Source organism: Meriones unguiculatus, chromosome 11, assembly GCF_030254825.1.
Source record: "Meriones unguiculatus strain TT.TT164.6M chromosome 11, Bangor_MerUng_6.1, whole genome shotgun sequence".
Lineage (NCBI taxonomy): Eukaryota > Metazoa > Chordata > Mammalia > Rodentia > Muridae > Meriones > Meriones unguiculatus.
Genome location: NC_083359.1, coordinates 30,234,274 through 30,253,212, shown reverse-complemented (window position 1 = coordinate 30,253,212; position 18,939 = coordinate 30,234,274).

Below are 18,939 nucleotides of genomic sequence, written 5' to 3'. Positions count from 1 at the left end.
TTTTATTTTTCAGTAATTAGATAAATATGTGTGCCTAGAGCTATTCACATGTTCCTTCCTCTTCCCAGGCATCTGATCATCTACCATTGATCTATATCTTCATGGCTTATTTCTTTTCATTCTGCAAAAGAATATGAAAGGCTGTTGCCAAATAATATTACAGCCAGGCACTGATGCTGAGAGACTGGCAGCATGCCCCATGCTGTAAAAATAAGATTGTATCATTAAATCAGGGCTCTCAGGTATTTGCCAACCTGGGTAATGATGTCTCTCTGGGATACCTGCCCTTTTGGCAGCCTCCCATCCAGGCACGAGTCAGCAATCACAATTAGTGTGAAGTGGAATAAGAGTGCCAAGTCTGCAGAAACGAATGCAGAGGAGCTGTAGGAAAGTCTGAAGTGCAGATCCGTGAGCAGTCACAGTCCTCAAGGCAGAAATTGCTTCATTCTTGAAAGGAAAGGGGGCAATGATAGATGGACTGCCAAACCAGATCCTCTGTATAGGTATGCCTAATAATCCTGTCATTCTTCCAGCCATTCCAGAGTGTTCCTGACGTCTTTCTTTCATAATAGTGTTCTGTGCCTTTCCCCAGATCCCCATGAAGAAAGAAGTGACACAAGTTAAAGACTCCTTTTGATGATAACCAGAACAGGGTTTATATTCTGTTTAGGTATACAGGAAAATGTAGAATAAACACAGAACCAGGGGATAAAATGGTGAGAGCTATTTGAGTAAATTCATCTGATGGATTTATCTAGTGAGAAATTAAAGCATGGCAGAAAAGTAGGCTTGACAAATGTAGGTCAATGTGTGTGTGTGTGTGTGTGTCTAATTTTGAAAGGCATGCTGACCAGAAAGCTTAAAGGTCTGTACTCAGAATATATCACTTTTCATTTATGAGTGTTTATTTGCCGTGCTACATAATTTTAACTGCTTCTGCCCTGGTACATCCACAACCGTGACAAAGCTAAGTCTCTGGGAGATATGAAAGGGAAGGTTGGTTGGGCAAATTTAGTATTAGTTGATAGGTTGTCAGTGTTTCCTCTTAAGCTGTGGCTTGGGCCTATGTGGAGCTTTCAAAATCTATATTAATTTTCTCTTCTATATAGAGGAGCTAGTGTGTCTACTCCCTTATGCGCCAATACCATTTAAAGAGACGACATGGTATGAAAAGAAAAACTAAAGCATCACAATATGCTTACCTGTCATCTTTCCTCTTTACCTTTGCTAACCCTACATGGGTTGCACAGACTCTCTCTGCAACCGCAATTGCATTTCCATCTAATAACTGTTTTAGATTTAAAGCTCTTGATCGTCTCTTCTAAATAATACAGTTGGAATGCTGCTCCTCCACATTTTACAGGCTTTTACGTTCTGGGTAAATTAGTCCTCAATTGAATGTAAATATCCTTTGTTTCTTACCACATAAGAACAATTATTGAAACCCCTTAAATTTTCGGACACCAAAACCATCATTGAAAAAAAAAGGAAACTTGTCAAAATGGCTTACAGGTGGACATTCTACTTACTCTCTCAAGCATTTAATTGAATTCCGTGCAATTTCATGTGCATTATAATAGACTTCTTTTACACCATCAGGAAACAAGTTTTAGAACATGTGCCGTGCATTAAGCACCACATAAATATTCAGCAAGGGAAAAAAAAAACACTTCTAAGGAAGTATAGTAATTTTACAGTCTCTGGTTTCTAATAAATTTTTACAGCAATTCTAAACTGCATTAGCAACTGCTGGTTTATTGTCAGACTTCGGCCCAACATCCCTCGGTGACATGTCAAGTCTCTACCTTAGCAGTTGAACTTTTAGAATGGTCCTCATTGGCAGGAATCTTGTCAGATTAAATTGACAGCTGTTGTCCAATTACGATACATGGTCTGATCCTATTCCCCTGATGATGACATGCCTGTCCTCTCACGATGGCTGGATTGTAAATCCCTGAAACATCCCAATAACCACAGATTTTGTAACAAAAAGAAAATAAACTGACGTTTAGCATGATGTCTGTCCCCTGAATAAAATACCTAATCACTTTAGTAATATAATTACCTCTATGATCTTTTATATACTTTCATGATGTTTTGTATATCAATTGTATGTCAATAATGCTGAGTAGGTGTCTTAGTTACAGTTTTACTTCTTCGAAGAGACTCCATGGCCACAGCAATTCTTGTAAAGGAAACCATTTAAATGGGCTGGCTCACACTTTCAGAGGTTTTTGTCCTTTATCGTTATGGCAAAAAGCATAGTGGTAATTAGGCAGACATGATGCTGGTGAAAGAGTTGAGAACTGTACATCTTGATCCACAGGCAGAAGCTGACTGTACCACACTGGGCCTACCTTGAGCATTGGAGACTGCTGAGCCTACCCCCACAGTGACACATTTTCTTCAAACAAGCCACACCTTCAATAGCGCCACTCGGTCTATGGGGCCATACCTATTCAAACCACCACACAAGGTGACATACGATTGTGCATGCTTGGATCCTCTTCCCCTGTGACCTGGCAAGGCCACATAGACTTAACAAGCTAAGGGAAGATGGCAATAGTGTTGAACTCCCCCTTTCGATGGACTAGAGGATGGTGATGGGGGGAAAGAGGGAGGGAGGGTGAAACTGGGGAGAGTGAGGGAGGGGCCTTCAATTGGAATGAATAATGATAAATTATGAAGAAAAAATAAAAAGACTGTACATGCTTAATTCTTGACTTTCAGCAGCTATTTTTTTTTAATTTTCAAAGTAAATTCCTGAAGATGTCCCACTAATGAAATTATTTTCTACTTAAAGTGCCCGTGATATTTTAATTAAAAAAAATCTTCTAGATTCTCTTTAATATTTTTCTGATTTTGTTAGCATGAAATAAATGCACATGTAATTGACAAGCTACAGTGATTGTTTCAAAGAATGAGAGGATTATCAAACTTGAAGCTAGCCCACTCACTGTTCTTTGTATAATATGCCCTTTATCCACTGAAGGAAACACTGACTACCTTAAGACAGGATATGATATGACCCTGCACCTTTCCACATAAATTAAGAGCATTATAGTCCTTTAAAATAAATTGTGTGGTTGGAGAGATGGCTCAGTGTTTTTGAGTACCAGTTGTTCTTCCAGAGGTCCTGGGTTCAATTCCCAGCAAAGACATAGCAGATCCACATGTCTGTAATTACAGTTTCAGGATTCTTACATCCTCACATGGTCATACATGCATGAAAAACACCAATGAGCATAAAAAATTATATAAAAATAAAATAAATTGTGTGTATGCTGTAATCGAAAAGAGTATCTTGTTTATAAAAAATTCAGGATTCCAGCTGGATCATCAAATATTCTTCCTCATATATCTAGATGTAGTAGATTTCTATGATTCAAAAGGATTTTTTGTGCTACAACAGCAAACTTTACCTCTATATTTATAAGTTATTTATGGTTATGCTTTCAATGATCAATTGATTAGGACAAAAAAAAATCTTTCTAAAAGACAGTATAAGATCATTGGTAAAACATACTCTTCCTTTACAAATGTCTTGAGCCCTGACAGCCCCCTAAAATAGTAAAATTCTATTCAAATTAAAAAAAAAAGATAGTTTGACATATCAATTAAATTTCAAAACAGACATACTAAGTAGAAAACTTACATTTTCTACTATATTAATGGAGGAACATTTTCTTACATAATTTCCTTTAATATCAACTTTCAAAGATGTTGTATTAAACATCAATTTTAAGTATACTTTCATGTAAATTTATTCTAAAAGAGATGTATGACCCAATCTCAAAATTGGAATGTTTTTAGGTAAGTGGGGACTTCATTTCATTTCATTACATTACAGTGTTAGTTCCATAGCTCAATACACATTGCATATTGAGATCTCTAAAGACTTTCTGAACACACAAACAAGGTCTTTTTTCCCCACACTCACCTGATCATAGTCTAGACTTCTGTTTTTTAAAAGATCTGACTTGGTTTTCCCTGAGTTGAAAAGCTACAAAAGGAAAATGAAGTGCATATCTTTTTTTACTTACCTAATTGGAAATTTATTTAGCTGAAATAGAACTTGAGGTTTCTTTCCTACACTACTATACTTATTTCTCATTTGTGTATTTAAATATCTGCTTAAAGTTAAAGAGAACCAGTTCAGATAAATTCTTGGTTTCTTAATAAACCTGACATTCTATTTAAATATATGTGATAAAAATGTAAGCGAGTCATTGCTTTTTATTTTTCTAAAAAGGACTTTTTGAGCACTTTAAACTACTTACATTAATCTCATCTAAAAGATGGTAAAGTGATATATCAGAAAACCAATGAAACTCCAGATTAATGTTTCTGTATTAAAATCCTATTTACATAAAATTAACATAAATATGAGTTAGTATGCCATATGCTACAGCATCTGCTCCTCACCGTATTAATAACAAGGCTGTCCCCTATAGGGATTTTAAAATTAATACATATTTAATTGCACATATAGGTATATATGAAATTTTGACATTGTAATTTATATGAAATTTTGTCAATTGCAAATAGGCTTGCTCCTGCCTGCATGAAAGTTTCATCCTCTGGACGTCTTTAACTCAGCATCACTAGCAGCCACCTCACATTCCTCTTAAAGACATGTGTGCTTAGTTTTGAATTAAATAAAACTTTATTTTTATGTAACTTCTCCCTTTGTTTCCCACACACAGCATCTTTGGAGGTTCATAAAAGAAGCCAATAAGAAACAACTCATTAGAAGGGCAGATGTCTTGAAATGATGCTATGATATATTTTCTGGTATTGGTTTTTGTTTTGTTTTGTTTCCCCAAATATCTAAGTTCGTTTAACAGATGTCCCTCCCAAGTTATACAATCACTAAAAGAACATGACTTTCTCTGAGCATGGTGGTACAGGCCTTTATTACCAGCATAAGAGAAGCAGAAGTATGTGGATTCAAGGCCAGGCTGGTTTAAAAAGAGAGTTCCAGGACAGTCCAGGCTAAACAAGAAACCCTGACTTACAAAAACAAAACAAAACAAACAAAAAACAAACTTGATTTCTTTTATCTTGAGCTCTTAAGGACTATCAAGGGTAAGAAACAAACATTCTCCTTTAATTTGTGTTTGATATAAGAAACATCAAATACAAAAAGCATTAAATATATAAAACATCAAACATACAAAGCAAATTTAGTATGTACATGTATATTATATATAATATATATTACTCATGGTTAAATTGATTTCTGATATTCTTTGACCTTTTTCTTTTTTTTAATTTTTTTTAAATTTTTTATTAATTACACTTTATTCATTTTGTATCCCCCCATAAGCCCCTCCCTCCTCCCCTCCGGATCTCACCCTCCCTCCCCTTTCTGCATGCATGCCACTCCCCAAGTCCACTGATAGGGGAGGTTCTTCTCTCCTTTCTGATCTTAGTCTATCAGTTCTCATCAAATGTGACTGCAAAGTCCTCTACTGTGGCCTGGTAAGGCTGCTCCCCCCTCAGGGGGAGGTGGTCAAAGAGCAGGCCTTCTTTGACCTTTTTCATTTCAATTTTTTGTGACTTAATGGATATTATCTAAAGGATAGAAATTTAAAAGTCGATCCCAAAAAGAAAAGATTCTCAAATATCCGAAAAGGCAAAAGTAAGAGCAAGATAAAAGACTATTAAAATGTAGGCTTAGGAGGGACAGGGAGCAGTAAAGACCACCAGCAGAGGTGAGGTCTGTTCTGTGACCTCTGTGAGCCAGTCCCCAGGTGGAAGCTCAGCCTGTGGTCCCAAGGATAGTAGCCATTGGAAACTGTCAGCAGACAGGAGGTCTGCCCCAGCCCACTGGAGCTAGGTCTTGGTGCCAGCTCAGCCTGCAGTTCTAGGGACAGAGTAATTGGAGATTGCCAGCAGAAGTGAGAACTGCCCCCAAACCTACTAAGAGCTAATTTCCAGGTGCCAGCTCAGCCTGTGGTCTCAGAGACAGCAGCCGTTAGAGACCACCAGCAGAGGAGAGGTCTGTTCCACTTGCCAACTTCTGGGTAGCTAGCTCTACTGGCAGTCCTAGAGACAGTGGCCACTGGAGACTGCCAGAAGAGAAGAGACAGATATCAGCAACTACCAAAGGTGACAGCCATCAGGGGATAACAGAGACCTCCAAGCCTGCCAACACCAGAGACAACCAGATGGCTAGAGGACAGCAAGCAACAAAACCCAGGTCATATGACACCACTGGAAACCAAATATCCTACCACAGAAAACCTTGGAGAAAACCATCACACCTGAAGCTCAAGAAAATGGTCTTAAATCTGAGGTTATGAAAATTATACAGGCCTTAAATGAGGAAAATTAATCCCTCAAAGAAATACAGGAAAATACAATCAAACAGGTGAAGGAAATTAATAAAACTCTTTAGGAAATACAGAAAAATACAAGCATATAGGAAAAGGAAATGAATAAAACTGTTCAAGACCTGAAAAGAAAATGAGAAGCAATAAGAAAAGAAGAATGGTGAGAGAAAAGAAAGGAAGAAAAAAAAGAGAGAGAGAAAGAAAGAAAGAAAGAAAGAAAGAAAGAAAGAAAGAAAGAGAACAAAACACATTCTGAGGCAATACTGTGAATGGAAAACCTAGGAAAGAGAACAGAACTATAGAAGAAAGTATCACCAACAGACTACAAGAGATGGAAGAGTGATTGATACAATAGAAGAAATCAATACATCAGTCAAAGAAAATGATAAATCTAATAAGTTTCTAACAAAATATCCAAAATATTTGGGATACCATAAAGAGACAAAACCTAATACGGATAGAAGAAGGAGCAGATTCCCAGCTCCAAAATCCAGAAAATATCTTTAACAAAATCATAGAAAAAAAATTATTCCCTAACCTAATGAAGGAGATGTTTCTAAACATACAAGAAACTTATAGAACACAAAACAGATTAGACCAAAAAAGAAAATACTTCTATATCATAAAAATAAAAACTCTAAATGAACAGAGCAAAGAAAAAATATTAAAAGTTGCAAGGGATAAGGGCCAAGTAACATATAAAGGCAGCCCTGTTAGAATTACACCAGAATTCCCAACAGAGACTTTAAAAGCCAGAATGGCCTGGACAGACATCCTGCAAACCCTAAGAGATGACAGATGCCAGCCCAGAATACTATATCCAGCAAAACTTTCAACCACCATAGATAACAAGATAGAAAACAAGATATTTCATGACTAAGCCAAGTTTAAACAGTATCTTTCCGCTAACCCAGGCTTACAAAGGATTTAAAGGGAAAACTACAACTACAACCGAAAGAACACAGGAAATAAATAATTTCACATCAGCAAAGACAAAAGAAGAAAACATGCACACTCACAATAGCAAAACCAATATCAAAATTACAGGAATCAATAATCACTGGTCATTAATATCTCTCAACATCAATGAACTCAATTTTCCAATAAAAAGTCACTGGTTATCAGAGTGGACATGAAAAGACAACCCATCATTCTGCTACAAGCAAAAAACACACCTCAGCAAGAGAGATACATACAACTTCCAAGCAAAGAGCTGGAAAGAAGGTATTCCAAGAAAACTCACCAAAGAAACAAACAGAAGTAGCTGTTCCACTGTCTCATAAAATAGACTTTAAAGCAAAAGCAAGCAAAAGAGCTGGGAAAGGGCACTACATATTTGGATAAACAACAACAACAACAACAAAAAAAAAAAACACCAAGATGATGTCTCAATACTGAACATCTATGCCCCAAATGCAAGGGCACCCACATTCATAAAAGAAACATTACTAAAGCTTAAATCATACACTGAACAGACACATTATTAATGGGAACTTATTATTAGTGGGAGAATTCAACATCTATCCCTTACCAATGGATAGGTTAATGAGACAGAAACTAAACTGACGTATGAAATTTACTGACATCCTACACAAATGGACCTAACAGATATCTAGAGAATATTTCACCCAAAAACAAATTGATATACTTTCTTCTCTTTACCACATGGATTCTTTTCAAAAATTGACCTTATACCATACTTGGTCACAAAGAAAGCTTCAACAAACACAAGATACATATAAAGGCAGCCGCATTAGAATTACAACAGAATTCCCAACAGAGACTTTAAAGCCAGAATGGTCTGGACAGACATCCTGCAAACCCTAAGAGATGACAGATGTCAGCCCGGAATACTATACACAGAAAAACTTTCAAGCACCATAAATGGAGAAAATGGAGAAAGCAAGATATTTATGATGAAACCAAGTTTAAACAATATCTTTCTACTAACCCAGACTTATGCCTTGTGTCTTATCAGACCATAATGGATTAAAGCTGGAACTCAACAACTGCAGAAACAACAGAAAGTCTACAAAACCATGGAACGTGAACAACTCTCTACTGAATGGTCACTGGGTTAGGGATGAAATGAAAGAAATTAATATTTTCTAAAATTCTATTAAAATGAAGGTACAACATACCCAAACTTTTGGGACACAATGAAAGCCATGTTAAGAAGAAAATACATAGCACTATATGCCTTCATTAAGGAATTAGAGAAATCCCATACTAGCAACTTAATAGCTCATCTGAAAGTTCTAGAAAAAAATCGGTTAGAAAAAAGTGGGGAATACCCTTGAACTCATTTGCACAGGAGACAACTTCCTGAACAAAACACCAACAGCACAGGCTCTAAGAGCAACAATCAATAAATGGGACCTCATGAAACTGAAAAGCTTCTGTAAAGCAAAGGACACCATCATCAAAACAAAACGACTGCCTACAGATTGGGAAAGAATCTTCACCAACCCTTTATCTGACAAAGGGCTAATATTCAGTATATATAAAGAACTAAAGAAGCTGAAAAGCAGCAAACCAAGTAATCCAGTTAAAAAATGGGGAACGGAGCTAAACAGAGAACTCTCTGTAGAGGAATGTCCAATGGCAGAGAAACAATTAAAAAAAAATGCTCAGTGTCATTAGCCATTAGGGAAATGCAAATCAAAACAACCCTGAGAATTCACCTTACACCCATTAGAATGGCCAAGATGAAAAACTCAAGTGTCAACACATGCTAGAGAGGTTGTGGAGAAAGGGGAACCCTCCTCCATTGCTGGTGGGAATGCAAACTCATACAACCACTCTGGAAATCAATTTGGCGCTTTATCAGACAACTAGGAATAGCGCTTCCTCAAGATCCAGCCATATCACTCCTAGGCATATATCCAAAAGGGGCTCAAGTACACAATAAGGACATTTGCTCAACCATGTTTGTAGCAGCTTTATTTGTAATAGCCAGAAGCTGAAAATAGCCCAGTTGCCCCTCAACTGAGGAATGGATACAGAAATTGTGGTACATACACACAATGGAATATTATTCAGTAATGAAAAACAAGGAAATCATGAAATTTGCAGGTAAATGGTGGGACCTGGAAAGGATCATCCTGAGTGAGCTGTCCCAGAAACAGAAAGACACTCATGGTATATACTTACTCATATAGACATATAATATAGGATAAACCTACTAAAACCTGTACATCTAAAGAAACTAATCAAGAGAGAGGACCCTGACTAAAATGCTCAATCCCCATCCTGAAAGGCAAAGAAGAAGAAAGCAGGAAACACCTAGGAACCTGCCACAGAGGGCCTCTGAAAGGCTCTACCCTGCAGACTATCAAAGCAGACACTGAGACTTATGGCCAACTGTTGGGCAATGTGCAGGGAATCTTATGTAAGAAGTGGGAAATAGTAAGATCTGGAGAGGACAGTAACCCCACAAGGAAAGCAACAGAACCAGAAAATTTGAACACAGGGGTCTTCCCAGAGACTCATACTCCAACCATGTACCAGGTATGGAGATAACCTAGAACCCCTGAACAGATGTAGTCCATGGCAGCTTAGTGTCCAAGTGGGTTACATAGTAATGGGAAGAGGGAATGCCTCTGACATAATCTGATTGGCCTGCTCTTTGATCACCTTCCCCTGAGGGGAGAGCAGCCTTGCCAGGCCACAGAAGATGACAATGCAGCCATTCCTGGTGTAATCTGATAGACTAAGATCAGAAGGAAGGAGAGGAGGACCTCCCCTATCAGTGGACTTGGGGAGGGGCATGCATGAAAAAGGGGGAGGGAGGATGGGACCGGGAGGGGAGGAGGGAGGAGCTTATGGGGGGATACAAAGTGAATAAACTGTAATTAATATAAAAAGTTGTTATTTAGCCACCAAAAAAAGAAGCATGAACACCCAAGAGGAGCAGATGGCAGGAAATAATCAAACTCAGGGTTGAAATCAATAACTTAGAAACAAAGAAAAAAATCAACATAACCAAGAGCTAGTTCTTTGAGAATATCAACAAGAAAGACAAACCCTTAGTCAAACTAACTAAAAGACAGAGAAAGATAATCCAAATTAACAAAATTAGAAAGGAAAAGGGGGGCATAACAACAGACAGTGATCAAATACAATATATATATATAGATAGATAGATAGATAGATAGATATATGGCATATATATAGTATGCCCTAATATATATATTAGGGCATACTTCAAAATCCTGTATGCCACAGAATTTGAAAACCTAAATGAAATGGAATTTTTTTTGGTAGATACCACTTTCCAACATTAAGTCAAGATCATGTAAACAATTTAAACATACCTATAACCCCTAAGGAAATAGAAGTAGTTATTAAACATCTCCCAACCCAATAAAGCCCAGGTCCAGATGGTTCCAGTGCAGAATTCTACCACACTATCAAAAGGCTGCAACCAATACTCCTAAAAATATTCCACAAAATAGAAACAGAAGGAACATTGCCAAACTCATTCTATGAGGCCACAGTCACTCTGATACCTAAACCACACAAATAACCAACAAAGAAAGAGAATTTTAGAGCATTTCTCCTTATGGACACTGACAAAAAAATACTCAATAAAATACTTGCAAAATAAATCCAGATGTAAATAAAAAATTCATCCACCATAAAGGGTATGCTTTATCCCAGGGATGCAGGAATGTTTCAATATACAAAAATCCATCAATGTAATCCACCATATAAACAAACTGAAAGACAAAAAACAAACAAACAAAACAACAACAATAACAACAAAAATGATTATATCATTAGAGACTGAAGAGCCTTTTAACAAAATCCAACAAAGATCAAACAAATATATACAAAGCACATACCTAATCACAATATAGGCAATAAACAGAAAGCCTACAGCCAACATCAATCTAAATGGAAAGAAACTTAAAGCAATCCCACTGAAATCAGGGACAAGAGAAGGCTGCCCACTCTCTCTGAATCTCTTCAACATCATGCTTGAAGTCCTAGCTAAAGCAATAAGACAACTAAGGGAGATCAAGGGAATCCAAATCGGAAAGGAAGCAATCAAAGTATCACTATTCACAGATGATATTATAGTATACATAAGTGACCTCAAAAATTCTTCTAGGGAACTCCTACTGTTGATAAACACCTTCATCAAAGTGGCTGGATAGAAAATTAACTAAAAAAAAAAAAAAAAGTATCCCTCATGTATACATATACTGTTAGTGTCATTTTATTGTTGTTCAGTTTCTGTTTTGTTGACCTGTCTTTTGGTGAGATTTGGGTATTGAAGTCTCCCACTATTAGGTTTAAGCTTTTTTTTTATAGTATAAAGAATTTTAATAGCTTTCAGTGTATTTTTGTGTGCAATACCTCTTTTTTTTTTTTTTTTTTTCAATGCAGTTTATTCAGGAACCTTGAACAATCCTCGGACCCTGGGGAAAGCCAGCCCACAATTTAAATAGCCTCTGGGTAGCCAACCCCAGCATGCCACGTGGGCAATGCAGATAGGTCCACATACATGGAAGCAAGCCAGATCCTCAGCCTTAGCCAAATGTGGAGTTGTTTGTGACAGAGAGCACTCACCATCGGGAAGGTGGAAGGCGGAAACCAGCTCCATCTTTAAGTTGCGGCATTATGCAGCTCTCTACAGTTCTCCCTTTTTGCTTTAGACGCATCAGGCAAGAGTAGAGGTCTGATCTCTGATATTAGAAATAAATTGGGACTTTGTACCGATGTTCATTTAGGTGTCATCCACCCAAAGAGCATCAGACCCGTCCGATACCTTTTTCTCAGAGGCGGGACCTGGAGCATCAACCCGCATGCAATCAGACTTGCTCTTCTCTGGGTCAAAAAGCTTTTTAAATGTTTCTTTTACAGATGTGGGTGCCCTTGTATTATGGACATAGAGGTTCAGAATTGAAATGTCTTCTTGGTGGAATTTGTCACTGATGTGTATGAAGTGATCTTCTTTATCTCTTTTCATTAATTTTGGTTGAAAGTCTATTTTATTAGATATTAGAATGGCTACTCCTGCTTGCTTCTTTGGCCTGTTTACTTGAAAAGCCGCCTTCCAGCCTTTTACTCTCAAAACTGTGTATCTTTGTGGCTGAGGCATGTTTCTTGTATGCAGCAGAATGTTGGCTCCTATTTACATTCCCATTCTGTTAGTCTGTGTCTTTTTATTGGAGAGTTGAGTCCATTGATGTTGCAAGAGAGAGAATAATGACCAGTGACTATTAGTTCCTTTTATTTTTATGTTGGTTGTGGTAGTGTTTATGTGTTTATCTACTTTTAGTTTTGCTGTAGTAAAGTTATTTATTTCCTGTGTTTTTCTGAGTACAGTTAGCCTTCTTTGGTTGTATTTTTCCTTGTATTATCTCTATAGGCATGGATTTGTGGGTAGGTACTGTTTAAATTTGGTTGTCACCTGTGACGCCAAGTCACCCCTACCCCAAGTATTGCTGCCCCTGGGCAGCAGCAATTGTTGAAATCACAGGGCAGAGGGAGCTTGTGCTGCTGAGAAGAGGACATAGACTGGACCCCCTACACAGATGTAGCTGATGGGCAGCTCCGGCTTCATGAGGGTCCTCTAGTAAAGGGAGCAGGGGCTGTCTCTGACAGGGACTCTGCTTTTTGTTGGGGTTTGCCAGGCCACAGATGAAGAGGTTGTGCTCAGTCCTGAAGCAACTTGACATGCTGGGGTGGGTTGATGGGGAGACGCCTCCCTTTTTCTGGGAGAAGGAGAGAGGCCAGGAAGGAAGAGGGATTGAGGGTGGTAGCTATAGGAGAAGAGGAAGGGGCTGTGATCCAGATGCAGAGTGAATAAATAAATACATTTTAAAAAAGAAATGTACAATTGTTCCATCACAAACCCATGCTGAAAGAAAGCAAAGTACCATCTGATTGCAGTGCTACCTGAGCATGCAAAGTTAACATGCTTCACTGTAACTAGGTCTAAAGGAATTTCTGTCAGTTTTGATAAGGGAGAGAATATACTAATGACATCAAGCAAGGTACACAGTTAAAATTTTTTTCATCCAATTACAACTAACCCGCTATGCATTTGATTTATAGGAAGCGAGGTTTATTCCCAGTAATAATGCCAAATGGTTCATGTCTTTCTCCCATTTTCCAAGGGCCACAAGAGCCCAGGATGGTGGTGAAAGCTGCTCAACACAGAATCAGTTTTTGTTGTTGTTGTTTTAGTGAGATTATTTTCTTTTGCGACTTTTTATGCAGTAGTAAGTTAATTTTGTAATTCTCCAGAGTGAATTTTGGAAGACAACAACACATCATGTGCCATTATTCAAAGTTTGGACCCACCAGAAAAAAAAAAAGAAATTAAAGCTGGTAACACCATATTCCATCTGGTTAATTTATCAAGCAATTAATACACACACCTGTTACCTATGCTTATTTTCCCAAGTGTTTCTGTCACTCAGTAGGATAGCATCAATTCCTTGCACTCCAAAAACATAGGCAGAAGTTACGAGTTCTGTTTGACTTTCTTTTGGAAAGTCTAATAGTATAGGTCACGAAAGGTTTTTTTCAAATAGATTCTTCTCTCATACATTATATTCCAACTACAGCTTCCCTTCCCTCCATGCTACCCAGTGATTCCTCTTCCAACACCCCGAGATCCACCGTCCTTCTGCTTCCCTTCAGAGAAGAGCAAGCCGCCCAGGGATATCAACTGAACATGACAGAACAAGTCATAAGGCTAGGCACAAACCCTTATATCAAGGAAAGATGAGGCGATCTAGTAAAATGAAAAGGGTTCCAAGAGCAGACAAGAAAAAAAAAATCATAGACATCCCATGTCTCACTGTTAGGATTTCAACAACAATGAAAAAGCCAAGCTAAACATCCATGGCATATCTCCAGAGGACCTAGCACAGACCCATACAGCTCCTTGATCTCGGGGCTTCAGTCTGTGAGCCCTTATATGCCCTGCTTTGCTGTCCTATGGGTCGTTATATATAAACTAATATTTCCTACCAGAATTCAAAATTTGCAGTAATCGAACCCGAGAACAGCATCCAAGGCATCATTTCCTTCAAGAAGTATTATTAAGCAAACCTTGTACAAGAATACCAGAGCAATAATCTCTTTCTAGGATTCTCCTCCATGGGGCTGGAGACACAAGTCAGTGGTTGAATGTTTCCCTATTTTGTGGGAAGCTCTGAGTTAAATCTCCCCCAGCCAGGAAGAGTTTAGAAAACCGTGCTAGTCCTAAGAGTGAAAGAAACCAGGACTTCATGTACTGATTCCCCAGTTTCCCTGGCCTAGTTGTTTTGGCTCTGTGGTAGAGCAGTCCATCACAAAGAGAAAGCACACAGCATAGAATGGCCTGAGAGTCTCAGAACCTGCCTTTGGGGGATACATTTCTCAAACATTTTTGGTGGTGGTCTTACTCTCTCATAGGCTTCTCTTCTCTCATTTCTAGTACTTTTCATCAGCTCAACTGATATAAATCAAACACTCACTATTTTTATGGGGCCTATATTACTTACTTTCCTCATTGCTGTCAAAATCTGATAAAAGAAAACTATTGAAAGGACGGGCTTATGTTGTGTCACCACTTGAGATCATGGTAAGTGAGGTGTGATTGCAAAAGCGTCAAACTATGTCAGCAGGAGCATGAGGCACCTGGTCACACAGCATAACAGTCAGGAAGCAGTCAAAGGGAAATGCTGGTATTTATTTTGGTCTTGCTTGTTTTGTTTTTCATATTTGTCGATCTGACATTCCAGCCCTTGAAATAGAGCTGTTCATATTCAAGTTGAGTCTTCCCTCTCTGGAAACATATTCAAAAGTACAAGGAGGGGTATGTTTCCTAGGGAATCCTAAGCCCAGACAACTTGACAATAAAGATTAATTATCATGAACTCTTTAGTAATATGGATTTTCTAATTCCTTCTTCCTTCTCAAGGTTCAGCATTTCTAAAGCAGTGTACTGCTGTCTTTGTTGCTTAGAACTTAGCAAATGATCACAGTTCTCCACATTGAGTACTTTTCCTGGTTAAATACTTTAAAGCACATAATACTATCCTATGCACAACTGCAATTATCTTTGATAGTGATTTGAAAGTAAATGTCCACTTGATAAACGGATTTCTTAGCTCCTCTTTTCATATCTGGAACCTGCTAGAACTGAATTAAAGCACGGAAACACACACTTGAAAATCCTCAGAAAAAACTAAAACTTTTTTGTAACACTGTTGTTACTATGACAAGGAGATTGACTTTTCTAAGAATAGGCTTAAGTGGAAGTTTTTTTTTTTCAACGATGCTTTATAATGCAGTAAAATATTGGAATGTGTTAACAGCATGAGATGGAAAAATATCAGTAGGTAAATGCACTTAAGTTTAAGGCTAATGTGGTATTTTCAAATGAATGTCCCTGTAAAGAATTGACTATGGATTATATGCTAAACAAACATGGTACAAGCTGTTCTACTTATGATCACCTGTGTACTTCTTACTGTTATCTTCAACCTAACATCTGCATAGGATATTTGAAAAGCTAATATGGATGTTTACAATGTATAATAAGCATTCCAAATAGTTTGTTATTGTTATAATGAACTATGAAAAGGTTGTGACCTCTGTAGTAAATATCATAAATGACATATTTGTTCAGAAACATGCCATGTAAGATTTTACAAAGTATTATACATTAGAAATTGTAAGTGATGCAATTTATCTGATTACTTAACTGTTTATTTGGATGATAGAAGAAAAGATTTAATAAAAGTCATATCATCTCCAATTGACAGGCCTACCTTCAAGCCTAACAGGTTACCATGTTCAGAAAAATATGATTGCTCAACTTAATGTATTACCTGAAGTTGATACTTTTGCTAAAAAAAAAAAAAAGGTGGCCTGTAAAATATTAAATTCATTTTTCTTGGTTTATTAGTTAGGAAGCCAAGTGCTTTCACATAGCATGAGACACAGGGATGTGTTTGTATATTCTTTTTTTTTTATTTTTTATTTTTATTTTTTTCAATGCAGTTTATTCAGGAACATTGAACAATCCTCGGACCCCGGGGAAAGCCAGCCCACAGCTTAAATAGCCTCTGGGTAGCCAACCCAGGCGTGCCACGGGGGCAATGCAGATAGGTCCACATACATGGAAGCAAGCCAGATCCTCGGCCTTAGCCAAATGTGGAGTTGTTCGTGACAGAGAGCACTCACCATCGGGAAGGTGGAAGGCGGAAACCAGCTCCATCTTTAAGGCATAGCATTCCGCAGCTCTCTACAGTTCTAATTGAGTCTGTATTTGATGGAGTCCATATATTTTCAGTGCTCTTGTGTATTATAAGTTGAGAAATTCTTTCACTTCTATCATGGCCTGTCACAATTGTGTTAAAGGTTTCGTGGGAGCGAAAACTATGCTTTCAAAAGTGCTGCTTTTTCTGTAGTGCTGTGATTTTACATTTTGATAATTAGCTGTGTTTGTTTCATGCCACGTCATAATACTGTTCACACTGGTAATAATACCTCTCACTGCTACAATGCATTAATTTGGAATTTCCAATTCATGTGCCACTGACCCTTTATTTTACTGTGATCTGAATGTAATTAATATAAACATAATTTAACAAACCATATGTTCATTCATCTGTTACTTATTGCATTAATGTGTCCCCCGAAGAACTAAAAAAATTAATATAGAGCAGACATGTATATCTAAATATCATGTAGATAACATACATTCTTGACTCAGTTTTGAGGTAAAAAAAATGAAGTAATAATAAATAATGCAAATGATATTATATTCTAAATAATGTAAAATTATTACACCCAGAAGAATCAAACACAACTTTAAAAACATGGCGTAGTAAAAAAGTGTTCCGGTAATTTTATTATGTATATAAAACTATTATTGTAAAGGTAAATTACAAGTGACTGTGTTTTTTGTTCAACTGTCTAATTTTGATCTTTTTTAAGCATGAAAAAATCAGAGGAATAAAGACTCCGAAACACTTACTCTTCAGCCTCACCAAGCAGAAGCCTCTGCACTGCTGTGCTTGCTCTTGCATAGGCTTCTGAGTTGACTATAATCTACCAATTTGTAAAGCAGGAAAATGAAAGCCACAACTTTCATTGGACTGTTCACAGAGCCAACATTAATTTAGACTTTCAAATTTGACTTTCAGATGACTGAAGAATGACTCTAGACTCAATGAACAGTTCTGGAGACTAATTAGCACTTAATTTACCATTATTACGCCACTTATGTACCAGATGGCCTCAATGCATTTTATGTTTAGCTTTTACATATTCTTCTCCTTATTCGTTGGTGCTCCAGACTTTCTGTTGAACTTAAAACCACCGTCGTTTTCTCCAAGTGGTTCTTGCTTCTACTGAAATCTTTACTTCTTACATCTTATTTAAGGGACAGAGGGGAGTAACACAATGGCCTTCAATGAAAGCTAACTCTGAAAACCAAAACAAAGCATGCAAAATTTCACCTGACCATTGAAATAGTTTTTTCACCAAGAAAGCTGCCAGTTATTTACTCATGAATGCATTAATCCAAATGGCTTTCTTTCATAAACATTTTGATTCCAAAGTAATATAAATTGTAAGACTTTTTTAATTTAGGATATCTATATTCCCTTTTATTCTTTAGTAACAAGTTATTAACATATATACCATAGTAGTTGGTCAGCAGAAGAAATAGACAGGTTCTGCATTCTCGATAGCACAATACCTAATACAACGTGGATGCAGGATAATGGCTTAATTATTAAAAAAATAAATAAACTCGTGCTACAACTACGGGGCTTGAGTTCAATCCTCCACAGTCACATATGAGCTGGGTATTGCAGCACATGCTTGTAATCCCAATGCTGGGGAGGAAGAAACAGGTCAGATCACTGGGGCTCACTGATATGCTATCTTAATCTAATTAGTGAGTATCAAGTCTCAAATGTAAGGATGCATGCCAAAAAGAAAAAAAAAAGGCACATGGATCTTGAGACCTGATAAGCAGCCAAGGTTGAACTCTGTCCCCTGAACTCAAGCACACATGGTGCTTACCTGAACACAGGATGTACTCCCTAAAAAGACATGAACATGAACATACATACATGCATGCATACATACATATGGAAAGAGAGAGCAATTAAAACTGAGTCAGTATTTGTCTGTCAATCAAAGAATAAAGGAAATATACAGTAAATATATAATATTGTTAAACAATGAAAAATGAGAGAGAAAACCCTGATATATATATAACAACAAAAATAAATCTGAGGGCATATTTTTAAAGTAAATAAGTCAGGCATAGGAAAATGAATACCTTATGAGATTTTTTAAATGTTTGATTTACATAATGACCAAAAATATTTTCTCTTCTTTGAATAACAATTACCTAATAGCAATACTCAGGAAAACATCATGTGTTATTTCGTAAATGTGCGTAATTTATATTGTGGACTTTGATAAATACAAATGTATATAATTCCTTTCATTTTCCTTCTAAACCACTTGAGCACTTACTCTCTCCTTTTGTACCCAGCTCTCCAAGACACCATAGTCTCTCTGACTGCAGAGATACTTGAGTTCTCTAGTGGGTTTTTCTGCTGACACCTTT